This window comes from Littorina saxatilis, linkage group LG4 (genome assembly GCF_037325665.1).
Source record: "Littorina saxatilis isolate snail1 linkage group LG4, US_GU_Lsax_2.0, whole genome shotgun sequence".
NCBI lineage: Eukaryota > Metazoa > Mollusca > Gastropoda > Littorinimorpha > Littorinidae > Littorina > Littorina saxatilis.
Window position 1 is genome coordinate 50,510,338 of NC_090248.1, and position 20,000 is coordinate 50,530,337.

Here is a 20,000-nt window from a genome sequence, read left to right on the forward strand (position 1 = left end):
CTCTCTCTCTCTCTCTCTCACTCTCTCTCACTCTCTCTCACACACACACACACACACACATCCGCTCTCTCTCCCTCTCTCTCTCAGTCTCTCTCACACACACACACACACCCGCTCTCTCTCCCTCTCCCTCTCTCTTTCTCTTTCTTTCTACACGTGCAACTAGTAGCATTCAAGGACAGTGAGAACAACACAGGCAAAAGGGCAGTGGGAGACAGGCAGACTGGGTCACAGCGTCTATAAACGGAAGAAGGGAAAACTGAATTGTGCGGGTCGTCTTCTCCGATACTGTCTCACTAATTGCTGTGTGCTCAACTCAAGGTGACAGTTGTTCCCGCATGTAACACACTTCATGGAAACCTCACGGTTTTCTTATCCCACAGGCTTGTGGGAACATCGCAGACAATTGCTAGGTGGAGATGGTGAAGGGGGCGGCCGTGATGGTGGTGGTGGGGGGGGGGGGGCGGGGGTGGAGGGGGTAGCAAGGCAGCTGAAGAAGGGATAAAAAGACTTATGGAAGATTGAAAGCGTTAACAGTTAATAGCCTAGGCTACAGGGAAAAGAGGTATAACAAGATGAAAATGTGATACGAAATAAAGAGGTATCTGTCAAGGTAAATTGCACGCGTGATCAAGCAAGTCTACAAGATTGCAGACAAAACAGATGGCAATTAACGGAGTTAAAGTGCTATGAGCGAAGAGAGAGAGAGAGAGAGAGAGAGAGAGAGAGAGAGAGAGAGAGAGAGAGAGAGAGAGAGAAAACTTTATTACCGAGGGATGATAGCATTAGGTCCATATGGTCCTTTCTTACAGCTAGTCCCTACTATGATACACACATGAAACAAAGAACAAATATGAAGAATTTATAAAAAAAAAAAATTTAAAAAAAAAAAAAAAAAAATTAAAATAAAAATAAAAAAAACAATGGGGAAAGGTATAACAAAATAAAAATTAAAAGAGAAAGAGAGAGAGAGAGAGAGAGAGAGAGAGAGAGAGAAAGAAAGAGAGAGAGAGAGAGGGGGGGGGGAGAGAGAAAGAGAAAGAGAGAGAGAGAGATAGAGAGAGAGATAGATAGAGAGAGAGAGAGAGAGGGGGGGGAGAAAGAGAGAGATAGAGAGAGAGAGAGGGAGAAAGAGAGAGAGAGAGAGAGAGAGAGAGAGAGAGAGAGAGAGAGAGAGAGAGAGAGAGAGAGAGAGAGGGTGGGGTGAGTAGGCCGACCGCCGCTAAAAACAGAAGGTGGTTAATTACGCCCCATCAAGACTACCAACTATAAGAAGGCGGTAGGTAACGCGAAAGACTCAGCTGGCTCCCAGCTTTGACTGCTATACACTCACCGTCCTTACGTCACACCACCCTGCACCTCCCCAACACCGTCTGACGGGCCATTTTCTGCTAGAAAGCTCACCTTTCGCCCCACAGCTTCCCCTGTGAAATCATTTTGATAGATAATGGGGGAGACTTTCTCGGCCCCAGGGACCTGGGGCTCTCTCAGCTGCACCGATCTGTTCTGCCCGAGAGAAGACTCGGGGCGAAGGGCTGCAGATGAGGGTTTAAAAGCCATCAGCAACCATCACACTCTTCTCTTCTTTGACTATGACGTGACCGCCTGCGAAGAGTCAGGCTTGAAGGAACAATGGTTATATGGTGGGGCACTTGTACCGAAAGTTACGATTTAAAGAACTCTCTGGAAATCTTATCTCAGACAGAAATTGTAAGGTAAAAACTATGGTTTTAAAGCATTAGGAGGACCACAGAGATCTTAGCAAATGTGAGTAATGATTGCAAGGAATACGGGTCAATCCGGCCAAGATGACATTTTGACTTATGGACCTATCCAGCCAGACTGCCTTATATGGTCAATTGACTGTGTTCCTTGTCATTTTCAGTGTTGGTTAACATTTCCAGGGGCATTTTGGCACCAGGAATCTGAATTAAAAATACCGTGTAACATTCAGCGATGTGTTAATCGTATTAGTAAGAAAGAAGATTGTTAATTTTGAAATGATCTCTTGTGGCACTAGTGGCCTTCATAGATATCTGCAGTTGAGGTAGCAGGGTTGTCTGGTTTCTGGCCTGACGTGTCTTGTGGTTCTGGAAACGCGCGTTATGTGCGCATCCACTGTCTTAAAAAATCGTTCATCGTTGCAAAGAAGTCAGGGATGAGTGTTTTAGTAGGTGGGACTTTTTGTTCGTCTTCTATCCTGGTCGGCCTTTGCTGTCTGTACTACATAAACGATTTTACTGGTGGTGGGTTTCTGTGTTTTTGTTGGTGTATTTCTTTCTTTTGGGATTTTCTTTACTGTACATAAACGATTTTTTCTTGTGGCGGTTTCTGTGTTTTGGTTGGTGTTTTTCATTCCTTTTGAGTGTCTCTTTTTATCATCAGGATTTTCTTTCCATCCTTGTTTATGCTTTTTTCTCTCAATTTTTGTGTCTCTCTCCTTGCTTTAGTCAATTACTTCTACGGGTATGGTGATGTGCAGATGGCACTGCTGATTCGTTGTCAGTAAAAGAAAGCATCTTCAGTCTTAGTAGCTCGAGGGCGTTGTGTACTTTCTAGAGTCTTTTATTTACAGTGTTCTGCGTCTTAAAGATTTTTCCCCCTTGCTGTGTCATCATATGGTGTCTCGCTTCTGCAGGTATGATGATGTAAATTAAAGGCTTGAGTTTCACGTGCGTTCTCACCACATGGGGAGAGAATCGATGAGTTGCTTCCCTTGACTCGGACGAATTTATTAGTTTTCCTCCAGGCGTTATTGCAAAGAAAAGGTTCCTTTGTTCGAGTCCTCTGTGATAGTACTTTTTGCTGGCTTTTGATGTGTGTGGTAGAGATTTTTTCTCTCTGTGTGTCTCTTTTGTTCTTGTGTGTAAAATTTAAGCGCGTGCGGTGAGTTTTTTCCCGGGCTTTTATTTATTTATTTTTTTTTCTCCTCTATTGTGACTTTTCCTGCTGCTATCTATTTCAGTTCGTGTGCTATAATCTTGAAAGTTTTAAAGGAAGTAGACAATTTATATTTCCGTAGCACTTTGCGGGTTAGGGGGAAGAATTTACCCGATGCTCCCCAGCATGTCGTAAGAGGCGACTAACAGATTCTGTTTCTCCTTTTACCTTTGTTAAGTGTTTCTTGTATAGAATATAGTCAATGTTTGTAAAGATTTTAGTCAAGCAGTATGTGAGCCAATGTCAAAAGGTGCTGTGGGTACGCTAGGTATTTTATAAGTTCTGTAACTATTTACTGAATGTACACTCAGATGGAACTTTTGGTTTTTCTGAGAGATTAATGAATAAAGATGATCGCAGAGAAAAACCAAAGACTAACTATAAACAGTTAAAATTCTGCTCCTCATTCATTACGCAAATTAGTGCTTTTTAGGGACGTATTTTGACAAGGTGTTTGAGTACTCTCGATAGTTTTAGAAAAAATGCTAATAAGCTTTTTTCTGGGCAGTTGGATTTAAACCAAATGATTGCATGAACCCCAATACATAGTTCTGTGTGTTTTTCGTCCCATTTGTCCGCTTTTTAAAGAAATTATTAAAGTTTGAAAATTGCGTGTCTAGCGTGACTCTTTGCGTCACAAAAACTCAAACTTTAAAAAAGCTTCCAAAAAATGTTGTTGTTCAACTAGATACACAAAAGAACCAGTTTTGAACAAAAACTGTCGGTGAAAAGGAAAAACAATGAAAATAACCACTATATTTTGAAGTTTGGTACCATTTCTGGCTAATTTAAGCTTTGTCGTCACAATGTCACACTAGACACTTTTTTATCAAATTTCATTTTTTTTCCACAAAATGTTTAATTTCTTTCTTTTATGCGCTTTTACCTTGATTATATTTAATCTACACCCCAATACTCATATGCGAGCTCAGTAGAAATGAAAGTTCTAGAAAAAAAATGGAAAAAATCAGGTTTATGTCCTTACATGCCACAAGAGACACTCGTCAAGCCTCAACTTAACGGCCAAATAACACAGCCGTTGTAAAAGATTTTCCCTTTTCTCCTTTAGAAACTATATACTGAATGTGTTAAGCAACTCAAAACACCAGTCATTTTACTTTGGATGTACTTTGATTTTCGAAGCTGTCAGACAGCACCTTTTGACATTGGCTCATGTAAGAAATGTTAAGTCCTTTGTACTGGAAACTTGCATTCTCCCAGTAAGGTAATAATATTGTACTACGTTGCAAGCCCCTGGAGCAATTTTTTGATTCGTGCTTTTGTGAACAAGAAACAATTACCAAGTGGCTCTATCCCATCTCCCCCCCCCCCCTTTCCCCGTCGCGATATAACCTTCGTGGTTGAAAACGACGTTAAACACCAAAGAAAGAAAGAAAGAAAGAAAGATATTTCCGTAGCTTTGTGTGTGTGTGTGTGTGTGTGTGTGTGTGTGTGTGTGTGTGTGTGTGTGTGTGTGTGTGTGTGTGACTTTCGTAATCCCTCACCTTCCCTCTCCACCTTCCTCTCTCGTTCATCCTCCTCTCTCTTCCATCCCACATGACTTGCACCCCCACATCAATCTCACCCCTCCAGCTTGTTAGGTGTGGGTGGGCTTAAACTGTTCCATGGAAAACCGTCGATTCGTAAAACCGTCAGGGACGTAAGAAGAGGCAAAGGAAAGGTTACTCTGGCGTAACATGCTCCGCTTTCCTAACCGCCTGAGCCATCCATCCTTGTTGCCATCTTCCTTTTATTTTTTTTAAAAATTTTTTGTGTGTGCTTTCTTTCTGTTTTTCTTCTTAAAGTCCCTTCCACAATTTGTCTTCAGTTCCTCTTCTCTTTTTTTCATGCTCTTATCTTTCTTTATTTTTTTTCTTATTTTTTTCCTTTTCCCATTTGCTCCTTTTCTCATCTGCTGAATGTTCGTCAGAAAGTTGCTGACCTGCTTGACATATGTACAGTACTGCAAAATGAAGCGGGTAGGGGGCGGGCGAGGAGCATAGTATTTTTTGATTTTCTTTTCTATCTGCTATGATTTTTTTCTCCTCCTAATGTGGTCTGAGAAGTGGAGGATGGGACAGAATGTAACTTTGTCCTAATCTTTGAGGCTGATCGTGCTTGACATTTAGCGGGAGATCACGCCAAAAAGGCTTGCTCTCTTTACAGACTCCTACCTTAGTGTCCGCTTCCTGTGTTAAGGTAGAGAACTCTCACCCCCTGCCACTTTGTCTCCCCTATTTTTGATCAAAATGGCCGACTTACATCTGACACTCTGCCTAGACTTTTTTTTTTTTTTTTTTTTTTTTTTGGCGCGCTGTGGCAAAAACAGCAAAAAAGAAGACAAAAATTGGAGAGAGAGAAAAAGATTTGATGATATGGGTTTTTTGTTGCGTAAAGTCCCCTATTGCGTGATTCCAATACCTTATTCGTTACGGCCTTGTTCAACACATTAGAGAGACATAGAAAGAAAGAGAGACAGGGAGAGACAGAGAGGGAGAGAGACAGAGGGAGAGAGACAGAGAGAGAGAGAGGGAGAGGGAGAGAGACAGAGAGAGAGAGAGAGAGGGAGAGGGAGAGAGACAGAGAGAATACGAATACGAATACGAAAGTTTATTCAGTTTTAGGCCAGAGCCCCTTCTGAAGGGTATGCGTCCATATACAACATAATCATAGTAAAATATTGTGTTTCATAAGAGAGAGAGACAGAGAGAGAGAGAGAAGGGGAAGGGTGAGAGAGGGAGTCTTAAAGGTCTTAAAAAAGGGGTTTCACTTAACTGTGTTCTGCAGAAACTTTCCTGCAAAACAGTGCGTTACTGAGATGGCCCCGTTTCGAGAAATGCTCGTCAGACACGCCATAGCTCTGAAAAATGTAAGGCATAATTATGTGTTAACTTTTGATTATCGGGCATGTCTTTCACCGATGGAGGCAAAATTACGTTTTGTAATTCGGTACCAGTTGTCTGTCTGCGTAGTTGATTTACTCTTGCCATACGAGACAGTGACACGCCATAATTATGATCTATCCTTGGTATGAGTAAATCAGCTGTTTCCCAAAATATTCGTGTAACTAAGGAGATGTATGAAGAGTCATTGGCCTCTTTTTTGTATCTTTACTTCACCTCGTGCCCTATACTAGTACTGGTGAGTTTCATACAAACACGTGAACATAAACCTCCAGTTTTGACGTCGATTTGACCACCCACACAAAAATTAAAAACGCACTAAGTAGAACGAAGACGTGGCTGTCGTCCAAGGTTCGCTTTGCTGTGTTTAAGTTGGAGATAAAGTAACTGTGACGTACGACAGTCGCAGTTTTAAATTGCTTCGTGCGGCTTTAAGTCAAAGTAAAGTGCACAGTCTTAGGAACACAACGGTACTAAAATCAAGAGTATCGGTCAAGAAACAAAGACGTACGAAGCAATGAAAAATTACGACTGGCTTAGTTAATCTCCACCTTTAAATTAGCCGGGTCATACCTAAGACTTTAAAATTGGCAATCTAGTGGCTGCTCCGCCTGGCGTCTGGTATTATGGGGTTAGTGCTAGGACTGGTTGGTCCGGTGTCAGAATAATGTGACTGTGTGAGACATTAAGCCTGTGCTGCGACTTCTGTCTTGTGTGTGGCGCACGTTATATGTCAAAGCAGCACCGCCCTGATATGGCCCTTCGTGGTCGGCTGGGCGTTAAGCAAACAAACAAACAAACCTTAAATGAGATGTGTTTTTCTGAAAATTGCCCACTTGTGCTTAGCGGGCGGAATTGGATGGTCTCGATGACGTCCTGATTTAAAACAAGGTAATTAACGAGACGAGGAAGACGAAGAAGCATCTGAGTCCATTAGACTGTCCTGATAGGGTTCCATCATGACGGCACGTACGTCTCGCTATCAGCGGCCAATATTTTCATCATCCACCTTGCGTGACTTACCACACTGTACGCCTTACCCACTTCCACCTGAGTTATGACGAGACGGCCTCATTGGGTGTTTTTACATTTAGTCAAGTTTTAACGTAGAGGGGGGAATCGAGACGAGGGTCGTGGTGTATGTGTGTCTGTGTGTGTGTGTGTGTGTGTGTGTGTGTGCGTGTGTGCGTGCGTGTGTGTGTGTGTAGAGCGATTCAGAGAAAACTACTGGACCGATCTTCATGAAACTTGACGTGAGAGATCCTGAGTATGGTATCTCCAGACGTTTTTTTTCCTTTTTTTTGATAAATAGCTTTGATAACGTCATATCCGGCTTTTCGTGAAAGTTGAGGCGGCACTGTCACGCTCTCATTTTTCAACCAAATTGGTTAAAATTTTGGTCAAGTAATCTTCGACGAAGCCCGGACTTTGGTATTGCATTTCAGCTCGGAGGCTTAAAAATTAATTAATGAGTTTGCTCATTAAAGTTGTCATTAAAATCTATTTTTCGCAAACAGACTTAAAATTGATTGCATCGTATTCTTCATCATATTCTGAATCTTTGTGTTTTTTTGGGGTTGTTGTTGTTTGGGGTATTAATCAGTGACAAAATCTGCTGCCTGAAACTGGTAATGATCATCCTCAGAATGCACCAGATTGCACCATTTTGCATCCTTTTTTTCAAAATGTTCCGGGGGGGGGCATGCCCCCGAACCCCCCTGGCAAGCTAGGCGCTTCGCGCCGTCGGCTCGACGCTTCGCGCTTTCACACCAATATCTTCACAATATACTTTTAGACCCCCCCCCCCCCCCATAAAATGAACTGATCCGCCCCTGGTCTGCGTTCTAGCCCGAGTTGCTCCGTCATATTTATCTGTTCTGCCATTACATCTTGCATGATTAACGTTGTAAAAATTCCTTGGTGAACGCACACGTCACACGAGCTGTTTCTACCACACTGTGATGGCCACTTCGTCTGTTCGGATGTGCTGTTATGGATTTGTTGCTTTTTTCATAGCGTATAGGCAGACTTTCTACAATGATGCTTACAAGATTGGTTGAATGGCAGCCAGGAAGATAAAGTACCTGTAGTTGTTGTCGTGATTGTACAGGGGAAGAATACGCGTCAGAGAGAGGAACTCATCAAGGCACACAACGAGTGTACGATTTCGCTGTTTTGACAGATGGCTTTGTTTAGCACTCTCCCATACTGGCGTAGAAAAACTTGCCACGAAACAAAAACAGTTATGCTGAGGGAGACTGTGTGCAACTCATCATCTCTCATTTCCCAGCTTTTGCTTTTTTGTTTGGAACATTCCGCCTCTTCTGTTTCTTTTTGTGTACGTTTTTCCCACACCGTTATCGTCTTTTCAGCTTTTTTCGTGGACATTATCACATAAATGAGCTCAGTTTGGCAGCGAGCGAGCTGAAAGATGGAGGCTCTGATAAAAGGGCTAAAACCGGGATGACTGTTTTCTGGAAAAGCAATTTCCACAGACAATGTGGTTACTGTGGGTTACACAAATCTCGTTGTCATTGTAATGGAAGGCGAGAGATCGCGTGGATACGCGAGAGCCAAGTCGCGCCACGTGACCGATAAAGTGGAAGATGTGTTTGCTCATGCGTGCAGTGTGCTAGTCTACCTGTCATATTTCGCTGCCAAAGGGAGATAAACAGACAACGGTGTTTTTTTTCATAAAAGTATCGCATGCAGCATTTTCTGGCAAAGGAATTTCTGTGTTTATTTTTGCAGGTGAATTGGAGGAAAAGAGGTCGCTTTTTTACGCCATCCCTGCTACTATTTTTAAAGTTGATTTGGTAAAATGTCTGAATTGTTTGTTGTATGGTGGGAGTTTCCTTGAGTGGTAAACGGATCAGATCAAAACTCACGGGGGTTTGGCGAAATTTGACGAAGTGGTTTACGGAAGGAGTGCCAGGAGCGTAAACAAGCAAAGGTCTTGAACGTTTAAGGACCTTTGTTATTTTAGAATCTCGTATTTTGTGAGATAAATATAGCTACGCACAAACTGCAAATGTATGTTTCCACTTTCCTGTCTGTATGTCGCGCTTTGTTGTAATGTTTTCTGGGGGGAAAATAACACCTTGTCCCAGTTTACCACTGTAATTCAGAGACATCGAGGAAAGTTTTGAGCTGTTTGGGCAACAGTGTGGAATTATCCGATTGTGTGACTGTCTGCGGCACACTTTTGTTCTGGCATGTAGTTTCCAGTTTCAGGGGGCTTTAAGGTGCTAGTCAAAAACCCTTCAGCCACCAAACGTGGTTATTTCGGGCGCACTTTTGCCCTAAACCTATACCCACTACCTATACGGTAGGCCAAAAAACCATCAGCAGCCTACATCTCAAGACCATCAGCGGCATTACCACGGCCATCATGTGGGCCAGACGGCACCGGAAGTTGAGGGCAATTAGGAGGGCGTGCGTGGCCGTAGGAGAATGGCCCATTTCACGGCCCATTTCTCGCACTGTGCGGGAACTCCGAGCAGATGAGCACCAAAGGGCCTCGCCGTCAGGATCCTGGATGTTAGATCGAAGGCAGACAGCTCTGGTCTGCTGCTTTCTGGTTCTGTCTCTTTGCCGTTGTTACTGTGTCTGGTGTTTTTACTTTTTACTTAGATCTCTGTTATTTATCGTCCTATCTCGTTGGCTGTTATCGCTTTGGTATGTATCTGGTCCTATCTCTTTTCCTGTTATTGGCGTCGACTGGTTTTTACTGCTATTTGGGTATCTGATGTCTGATTTTATCTCGTTGGCCGCTGTTGTCGCTAGTATCTGACCCTATCTCTTTTGCTGTTGTTGCTGTGTCTGCTGGTTTTTACTTTTTACTTAGATCTCTGTTGTTTATTGTCCTATCTCGTTGGCCGCAAGTATCTGGTTCTATCTCTTTTGCTGTTGTTGCTGTGTCTGGTGTTTTTACTTTTTATTTAGATATATCTGTTGCTTAGCGTCCTATCTCGTTGGCTGTTATCGCTATTGTATCTGGTCCTATCTCTTCTCCTGTTGTTGGCGTCGACTGGTTTCTACTGCTATTAGGGTATTTGATGTCTGGTCTTATCTCTGTTGCTGTTGTTGATGGTTTCTGGTAGTTTCTTGTCCTAGCTCCTGTTGTAGTTGTTGTATGCTAGTTTTCTGATCATATCAGTATTCTCTGCGCTGTTGTTACTGTGTCAACGAGGCTAAACTTGGTTGTGGTTCCTTGCAACCTCACCAAACTGTTTGGTGCATTTGAAAACAGAACCGTGGTGAAAAGCTGGCAAGTTTCTATTGCCCCTAAGTTTGTCGATTCCGGAGCGTTTTGTTCAGAACCCGAAAAGGGGGACTCCAAGGCGAGGTAAATGTTGATGGCGATCGAAAGCAGACAGCTTTGGTCTGCTGCGTTGTGGTCCCCTCTTTGTCGAGGTTGTGTCAAGGAGTCATGCGCGAGCTTTGGTTCTGGCCGTAAAAACGGCGACGGAGATTGTGGAATTGTTTCCGTTCCTATTATGACCAGATTATTGCTGATTCTGATCTTTTGTTCAGAACCCCCACGCTGAATCACTAGAGAGATTCCTGTAAACGACGATCGAACGCAGACAGGTCTGGTCTACTGCTTTCTGGTTTTATCTGTGCCCGTGCTGATTCAGCGAGCCAGAGTGGGTTTGTTATGGCAAGCATCGCGACGACAACTTTTACTGAGATTGAAAATTCCACGTTGAAGAAGAACGGGTACACATGAAATGGATTCTGTAAGGTGCTCAACAGGGGATGGCTTCAGTCTAGCGTTAGTGGACCTATGTTTGCTTCAGCTTTGCCTTGATGAGTCTAAACTTAGTCCTTGTCGTACGAATCGCTTCAGAGATTATTTGGTTCATTGCCCAAGCAGGAGATGTTTGAGGTGTCTTCTTGTAAATCGCAAGTAGACATCACAATGTGGTATGCCGGATTTTAGCCGAGACATGTTCCCCTCTATTAGCGCTGCTGAGTTTCGGTTCTTTGCCTGCAAAATCCCAGCAGAACTCTAGTTCTCCACCCGAAAGAAACCCAGCGATAATGCTGTGCGGAAATCGAAAAAGAAAGCCTGTGATCTGCTGATCTCGCGGTCTTATCTTTTCTTTCCTGTAACGTCGCGTGTCTGGCGTCCAAAAAGACCAGTGGAAAGGGTTGGTTTGCAAATTTTCCTTTGGTCCTTGGACCTCAAAAGAAGCAGAGAGTGACTGTACTGCAGGGATCGAAACTCGACAGATGTAGCTGTCTCCGTCACCTTGCTTTGTCAGTTCTGTCACGTGTCACGTCAGGGACTACAGTAAATTCCTCCCCCCCCCCCCCCCCCCCGCCCCCTCTTCAGACCTTAACAAATCACACAAAATCAGGCCTAAAAAAGGGAGGGCGTCTTAAAGTGGTGGTTAGTTTAGAGAAGTTAAGTTACGGATAGTGAATCTGAAAAGGAAGGTTCTGACCAGATGTGAAGGCTTAACGCGGGGAGTCTTGACATGGGTATTCCTCTGTACCAGCTTCGTCCATTCTTTGCCACACTACGTACGGCGACAAGGGTTGTAGGTTTTCTGTCATGGCCAAGAGAGGGGACAGGTCGTATATGTTCTCTCTCTCTCTCTCTGGCCCAAGGGAGGATCGTATGTGATAATCGAAGGCAGACAGTTCTGGTCTGGTGCTTTTGCGACTCGTGTTTCCTGCTGGGCTGTCATGTTGGAACTTTGCTGGGATCGCGAAATTGTCAAATGGACTTGTGTTTCACCCCACTGAGAGGGGCTGGTGGCAGTGCCCAGTGTCCTGTCGATTATTGGAGGATGGAGAATACTTTGTTTTACCCTGCTGCATGTCTTTTCTTCAATGCTGGTGATGTATTACAGTGGAACCCCCCTTTTATAATAATAATAATAATAATAATAATAATAAATGAGCATTTATATAGCGCAACATCATAACTTTACAATTATGCTCTTTGCGCTTGACACATTTAAAATTAAAACACAGTTATACAAGCATTTACATCTACATTCATAGTCAACAACGCCTAATTAAAAGCATACACCATCACACATACATTACAAAAGATTCTTCCACTAACTAAGTAATAAAAACATGAATAAAATAGGTAGTAAAAAACAAGGAAATACCAGCTGAATACCCTTAATCAAACAGAACATGTTATCAACAATGCTGAAAACAGTCCTAGATGTTTATATACAGATCCCCCAATTTAAGACTTCCTCCCTTTTTAAAACCCTGTTTTCTCAGACTTTCTATTCATAACCTCTGTAAATTGACCCCCATTTTAAGACTCCCTCTCCTCCGAAAACGGCGTATGGCTGCCTAAATGGCGGGGTAAAAAACGGTCATACACGTAAAATTCCACTCGTGCAAAAAAACACACGAGTGTACGTGGGAGTTTCAGCCCACGAACGCAGAAGAAGAAGAAGAAGAAGAAAGACTCCCTCCTTTTTAAGACCTGATTTTGTCAGATTTATGCAGGTCTTAAAGGGGGGGTTCCACTGTATATCGGTTTTGGGTTATTTATTGTTACCTCAGATTCTTTGGCTTGCATGCTTTAAAAATAGTCATTGATTGTGTTTGATGTGCATTGACTGCCTCAACTTTAATGTTCGTAACACGTTATTGTCAGTTTTGTTTGGCGACGTTCATCTCCATGAATTGTGTGCGCTTATTTGCCTGAAACTCATTGAATGACAGTGTTGCAGTAGTTCTGGTAAGGTTCTCTGCTGTATATAATTATGTGGAAGCTTGAAATACACAAAATCTCTGACGTCTGCAAAGTTGAACGTTCGGCTGGGGGAAAGGGGTTGAATGGGACAGGCGAAGGAGGAAGGAGTGGGGTCTGAAGGAATTTATGGAGGCACCGAACCTGCTGTTGGTGCCACAGCCAGTTGTAAAACTTATGCAGCAGGGAGCGTAAAACACGGGGAACACGCACTCCCATGATGATCAGCTTTCACAGACCCCCCAGAAAACTGCCCTTCAACTGCCTTAACTATGGCGTGAGGTTGACAGTTTTTATTTCCCGGGTGGATGGATGGCATGTTATATGAAGTCTTATATCGCGCGCGTATCTCGTGTGAGATGGAATTTTTTACACAATACATCACGCATTCCCATCGACCAGCAGATCGCAGCCATTTCGGCGCATATCCTACTTTTCACGGCCTAATATTCCAAGTCACACGGGTATTTTGGTGGACATTTTTTTTATCTATGCCTAACCAATTTTGCCAGGAAAGACCCTTTTGTCAATCGTGGGATCTTTAACGTGCACACCCCAATGTAGTGTACACGAAGGGACCTCGGTTTTTCGTCTCATCCGAAAGACTAGCACTTGAACCCACCACCAAGGTTAGGAAAGGGGGGAGAAAATTGCTAACGCCCTGACCCAGGGTCGAACTCGCAACCTCTCGCTTCCGAGCGCAAGTGCGTTACCACTCGACCACCCAGTCCATGGATGGCATGGAGGGGGGTTGAGAGTTAAGGGAGGGGAGGGGGTGGGGTTGCGAAGGACGTTAAAAGTTCCTGATAAATGAGTAAAACATGTGTTCTTTGCCTATGCCCTGGCTCATTCCCCGCCCCCTCCCTTTTCATTTTCTCGCAGAACTTATATTTTTCTTCTATTTTTTTATGGGGTGTGAATGAATGGGGTGGGGGAGAGAACGGATGGATTTTTCACCATTTTGAAAGGGATATCACTTTCTCAATGTTTTTGCTTTTTCAACGTGTGAAATAAGGACGAAACTGGTGTGGAAACTGTGTGAAAGAAACATTCGTGGCGCCAGTTAGCACTGCTCAGACACACACACATCTCAAGTAAATGCTTTCACTTTCTACTCACACGCATGCACGCACGCAAACACACACACACACGCACACGCACACACACGCACACATACGAACGAACGCAAATCAGTGCGCGCGCACAAACACGCACGCACGCACCCACGCACATAAAGACAAACAATCAGGACAAATAAAACCGATTAAGTCGTCTGGTGACACGATTCGCGGTATTGAAAAAAGTAATGCCACATGGTACTTTTGTGACTTTACTCTTGAGACTAGGTTAAATTCGGTCTTTGCACACACACACACACACACACACACGCACGCACGCACAACCTAACGACTAAAGAAAGAAAGGGAGGGGTGAGGCAGGAATCAGGACAAATAAAACCAATAAAGTCGTCTGATGAGACGATTAGCGGTATCGAAAAAAGTAATGGATGCTATTAGTGCTTTTTAACAAAAAAATTACTCTTGAGACTAGGTACAATTCGGTCTACACACACGCACACGCACGCACACACACACACACACACACACACACACACACACACACACACACACACACACACACCGGAGCGAGATAGGACAGAGGCGTAAACGCTCATACAATCACACAAACCTACCTACCTCCCACCCCCTCCCCCCAAACATAGATAATACTGTAGACTAGCCTCTCTTTACCCCCCCCCCCCCCTTCCTCCCCACCCCCACCCCCACCCCCACTCCCAAAAGACAGCACAGCACAAAGTATTGCAAGAGCAAGGAAGGGAGACAAGAGAGGGTCCAGTCTGTAGGCCTTGTGTAATGAGGCGCCATGGTAGGAAGTGGCGCTAAGAGTGTGACGCTTTTCACAAGGTCCCAGCCCACTCCAAGAAGGCGTTTTGTCATCTTACAGCCAGAGTGGCTCAAGTCCGCGGTGATTGATACTTTTTTCTCTGCAAAGTAACCAGTGAACAAAAATGTCTCCAGTGGCGGTCGTTAGCTTGCTTTTGTGGTTTGAGAAAGCCAAGAAGAAGAAGAAGTACTATACCTAGTGCCCAGCTTTGACGAAGCCAAGACCTGAAGGAAGTACCATCTAGTGCTGAACTTTGACTAAGTCCTTTTATTTCCGTCCGTGGTTTTTGTGGTGGGAGACTTTGACGAGGGATTTGGAGAGAGTAAAAAAAAAAGTAGAACACTTGAATGGTACTGCGCCGTGTGTAGTCAGTGCTGAACTTTTGGATTTAAGTCTTTTATTTCCGTCGGTGGCCTCAGTGGGGCTTCTCTTTTACGACGGAGTTGAACAGAAGAAAGGAAGAGAGGAAATAACGTCTTTTTGGTGGAGCTTAACTCTGATTTGGTGTTTTCTTTTCTGACGACGACTTCTGATAAATTATTGTGTCTGTGCGCTGGTGTAAAGACTGCTTTAGCTGAGTCAAGAAAAGGTATGCTAATTAGAAAATGTCTCTCTTTTGAATTAGCTCTTTGCCAATTATGCAGGCTTGATAATTGTATACGTTATGTACACAGTTCTAACCAAAAAAAATGTAAGTCTTCAGTTCTTGAGCTGAAAAATATAATATTGCCACTTTATTCTTGTTTGTTGCTGTTTTATTTGACAGTGCGTGACAGAGTTGAGCTCAAGAATTATAAGCAGTGCTCCTTTATTTCTTTGGGGCTTATTACTTTTAGTTTTGACTGACCCCTGTGTAGCTTTTGGGTATCTTCTTTGGACAGAAAATACCATGGCAAGGGGGAAGGGCTGAGGTCAGTTTTAATTGAACGTGTCGGTGTGGTACACATTTGCACTGGTTTTTTTTTTATAAAGATGTGCAGTAATAGGTTCGTGATGATGACGTTCTCCAGACGGCAAAGACACCTCATAAAGTTAACACCATTGAAACGGTGTTACCGTTAGCAGCTTCTGTCTCTCAGTCTTTTTTTTTTCTTCCCCACTATGCAGTTTCTTCCACATCCACCCCCCTTCCCTCCCCCACTCTCTCTCTCTCTCTCTCTCTCTTTGCCTCCCTTTCTCCTTAAAACATTCTATCTACAGCTGAATCTACTGTTGGTATTCCAAATGCCACAGCCGTAATTTGTGCGACCGCTCCGCTCTATTTCTTCGCTTTTTTTTCTGTCTTTTTTTTTTTTTTTTTGTCAGGCCTGATTGGCACCATTGGCAGAGGCGGAGAGATCCACGGCTTTTTTGGCCTTTTGATCTTTCACGCGCATTCGTCAGCGGCCATGAAAGGTAATCCTCCATCGCCCTGCGCTGAATCCCCCTTCCAATCAGGCGGTCAGGAAACGCAGGCTTTTCTCTTGACTGGCTGACCGGACTCGGTACCTCCTGCGTGCAGTCTCGGAGTCTCGGAGTCTCTCGTTGCTGTAGTCTTCTCCTGCCTAGTCTGGACAGTCCTGCTGTCTATTCTTGACGGGCAGGTTTTTGCCCGGGCTTCTCTTTTGGTGTGCTCGTTGGCTCTTGTTTTGCTTCTTTTGATTTTTTGGGGGGTAGGTATGTTCGGTGCTGTTGGTTCTTGTTTTCATTCTTCTGATTTTCTGTTATTTCAGTACTTTAAGGTGCCCTATTTGATTCCTAGTGGACATTGCCTTACCTTCCTTTGAGGTCATCGTCGTTTTGTTGTTGCTTTTGTTTCTCTTCCTCGGTATTTGACTGTCTGTTTAAAATTCCGTAGTACTGTACCTGTAATTTTTCGTTATGTTTTCGGACTTGCGTCGTTTTGTTTGATCCACTGACTGAGCAGGTCTGGCATCCTTGCTTTCCATATGGCAATTTCTGATGTCAATCATTTTCTGTTCCCCCCCCCCCCCCCCCCCCGGTGTTTTCATGTAGGATTTGGAGCTTGTTATGCTGAGGAGTATACTGGTCCTCCTGTCCTTCAGTCCAAAGTTCCCCCTCAGAAAATCCTAAATTTATTCTTGTCGGCATTGCTCTTTTAAAGAGAAGGATTTTGTTAAACCTTATTTTATTTTATTCTAACGGTCTACAGGACCAAATATATACGTTAGGTTGCCAATGTCTTCTTTTGAGTCATTCACCGATATCCTTCCATCTAAGTCTTCCTTTGTCTTCATCTTTCTTACTCCCTCTGTCCCTCCCCCTTTTTCTCTCCCTCTCTCTCTCTCCTCTCTCCTTCTGACTCCCTCTGTCCCTCCCCCATTATCCCTCTCTCTTTCTCCCTCTCTCCTTCCCCCCTTCTCTCTCTCTCTCTCTCTATCTTCTTTTCTCTCTTGCTCTCTCTCTATCTTCTTTTCTCTCTTGCTCTCTCTCTCTCTCCCTCTCTCTCCTCTCCTCTCTCTCTCTCTCTCTCTGTCACCTCTCACACCCATTCTCCCCCCCTCCCCTCTCTCTCCCCCAACCCCCCTCTCCCCCACCCCCTCTCTCTCTCTGTCCTCCGTGTCTCAGTCCAGCACTTTTCCCTGTCTAGCCGATCAAGGGCAAATTAGGGATGATGACGGCTAAGGTGATTGGGCAGCGCTAAGATCCTGTCGGCGCGCACATCAAAAGCCAATCGCCTCTCCAGACCTCTCCGCCTCAGTCCCACAAGTCCATCAAGCCCCCGGAAAGACTCTTCAGGTCGGATTCTTCTCCTATCCCTCTTCTTCACCTGAGTGAAATATGCCCTTAATAGGACTTGTGGATCTGAGTGGAATATTCCCAGGAATTGTTCGTGGCGAAGAAAGGCTCGGTGAAATATTCCTTTTCGTAGGACTTGTTGATCTGAGTGGAATATTCCCAGGAATTGTTCGTGGCGAAGAAAATCTCGGTGAAATAATCTCAGGAATGAATCGTGGTAAAGAAAGGCTCGGTGAAATATTCCTTTTCAGAAGACTTGTTGATCCTAGTGAAATATTCCCTCAAAAGGAGTTGTTGATATGATTGGAATAATATGTCCAGGAATGGTTTGTGGTTTCAAAAGGCTCAGTGAAATATTTCCAGCAATGATTCGCGGTAAAGAAAGGCTCGGTCGCATAATATTTTCCCTTTAATAGGAATCGCTGATCTGAGTGGAAAATGTTCAGGTTTGATTCATGGAAAAGAAAGACTCATTGAAATATTCCTTTTCGTAGGATTTGTTGATCCGAGTAAAATATTCCTTTAATAGGACTTGTTGGTCTGATTGGAATATTCCCAGCAATGATTCGTGAAAACGACAGGCTGAGCGAATGAGAGCGGAAGAAGGGATCTGTCTGGTGTGGAGGAGCTATTCCTGGAAAGCTCTTGCTTTAAAGATCTGGAATGAGATAGATCCTTGGTCAGAAATAACTTAAGGAAAGTACTGTCTGAAATGGGATGTTGTTAAAAAGGTTCTGAAGAACTTAGTTTTATGCTGTATAACAACTTCAGCTAAACTAATGATCCAGTTTTAATTGAGGGCAACAATGAGAACGTTTTCAAAAATAGAACAAAGGTTATAGCATAGCCGTGATGTTGCGAAGAAGATTCGAAAATGACGCGGTCTCAAAATTGTGGACAAGAAGATCTTGCGAAAGGAAGGGCGGAGAGAGAGAGAGAGAGAGAGAGAGAGAGAGAGAGAGAGAGAGAGAGAGAGAGAGAGAGAGAGAGAGAGAGAGAGAGAGAGAGAGAGAGAGAGAGCAGACAGAGAGAGACAGACAGACAGAGGAAGGAGAGAGACAGACAGACAGACAGACATACAGACAGAAAGATTTTGTAAAGAAAGCATTCGGAATGGAGATACGCAGTTCGTGATGGACATTGTAGAACTTTGTAGTCCCACATCAGCAGACGAGGATATCCGGCCTTGGGTGCTAGCAGAAAGGAAAAAGTACAAGGACAGGAAGAGGCACGACATCGCCTGACACGGACCGTCTGACACGAGGGCGGGCAAGAACACACACACACACACACACACACACACAAGAAAAGGATGGGAGTGTCTACGTACAGGGGGAAGCAAAAGAGGTACTACCAAAAATATTGTACGCTACGCACAGCGTACAAGATCTTTGGTACTACTCACCGAGACTGGGAGGAAAAGTCTGCAAGCCTGCAAGCTGGTGGTAATGGGGAGAAAATAGTAGGGTGTCATTAGGCAGGGATTTGCTTCAGTCTGTGTCTCGGGCCTGGAGCAGGAGGGCCGCAGTGCGGGAAAATCCTATCCTGTCTTGACGCTAAGATGACGCGGCGACGTCACGCGGGGAGAAACATAGGGAGACTGGAGAAGGTTGGGGAGGGGGGGGGTGAGAGCTGGATGAGGGGGGAGGGAGGGGGGGGGGGGTAAAGGAAGATGTACGACGTGCTTGCCGGATCGATGATAGAAAAGTGATGATGGTAGTTGGTGGTGGTAGTCGTTGGGAGAAGTGGGTTTGAGGTGGTGGACCACATGTTGGCGTTACTGATAGGTCAGGCAAACGGTTGAAACCTTTCGTGTTCTGTTGATGCTGTAGTCGTGCCTTGAAAGAAGAAGACCTCTTTCTTGTTTGGTGACTGAAATTTGCTTATTCTAATTTTGTCATGGATTTTCTTACACCTTACAAGAGGAGAAAATTTCAAGTAAAGAAGTGGAATTCTGTCGAGAAAAAAGGCGAGTGAATGTGCATTCCTTGGTTTCGTCATAATAGCAAAAAGACATACAGATATACACACAGACAGACATACAGACATGGAGACCTACAAAGTAATACAGTCGGTGTCTTTGTACCTTTGAGCGACGTGTCTGCCTGGATGTTTCCCTTCCTTCGCCGGACGTTGGCCACATGCGCTTGTTTGCCGTGTTCTCCGTGGCATAACTGGTAATTGTTTTCTCGCACGGGACCACGTGGTAAGCAGATCTGAAGACTGTAGGTCCAAAACGCCCAAAGGTCAATCTCTCCCCTGTGGATATTTTTTCGCTCTCTGGCTCCTCTCTGCTCCCTTGGTGTAGACCTATCGTTGGGGAATCACGGGACTGACACACGTACACACGCTTGTCCTTCCGCCGCCTGCTGCCGATGTAAGGTTTCCTTGCCAGTGCTGGAAATGGCAAGCCGGGGAGAGAGGTTGCAACAGCTGACACGAGAGAGCATGGTTTGCTGCACAGTGTTGCGAAACGTGCAGCGCAACAGTAAGTTGCCGCCACATGTCCGTTCCGCAGGTTGGCTGTTTCGTGTTTGGGTGCACCTGCTTGCTTCGCGGCACAGCAACGATACATGGTCGTATTACTCCCGTTGCAGGAACACTGATGAACTCATAAGCTTAGATGTTGTTGTTTTTTCTTTCCTGTTTATCACTACTTACGAGTTGTTGCTTTCTGTGTTCCAGGACTATGACGTCAGGACGAGGAGAGACATGCCAGCGCGAGTTCAGCAGTTGATGGCCGTTGCTCCCCTTCCTCCACAACCACCACCACCACCTCC

General features: G+C 44.4%; 2 protein-coding genes across 3 annotated transcripts in view; one reads left to right on the plus strand and one right to left on the minus strand.

Annotated features, from left to right (window-relative positions):
* LOC138965016 (monoglyceride lipase-like) overlaps positions 1-20,000 on the minus strand; it is a 234,316-nt gene that overhangs the window by 153,761 nt on the left and 60,555 nt on the right. The gene's annotated exons all lie outside the window — the stretch shown is intronic.
* Positions 1-20,000, plus strand: part of LOC138965015 (plexin-A1-like) — a 33,144-nt gene that overhangs the window by 10,605 nt on the left and 2,539 nt on the right. The window contains exon 2 of the mRNA XM_070337139.1: positions 19,906-20,000. This exon is cut by the window's right edge and continues 2,539 nt beyond it. The gene's annotated coding sequence lies outside the window, so the exon portion shown is untranslated. The remainder of the gene's footprint in view (positions 1-19,905) is intronic.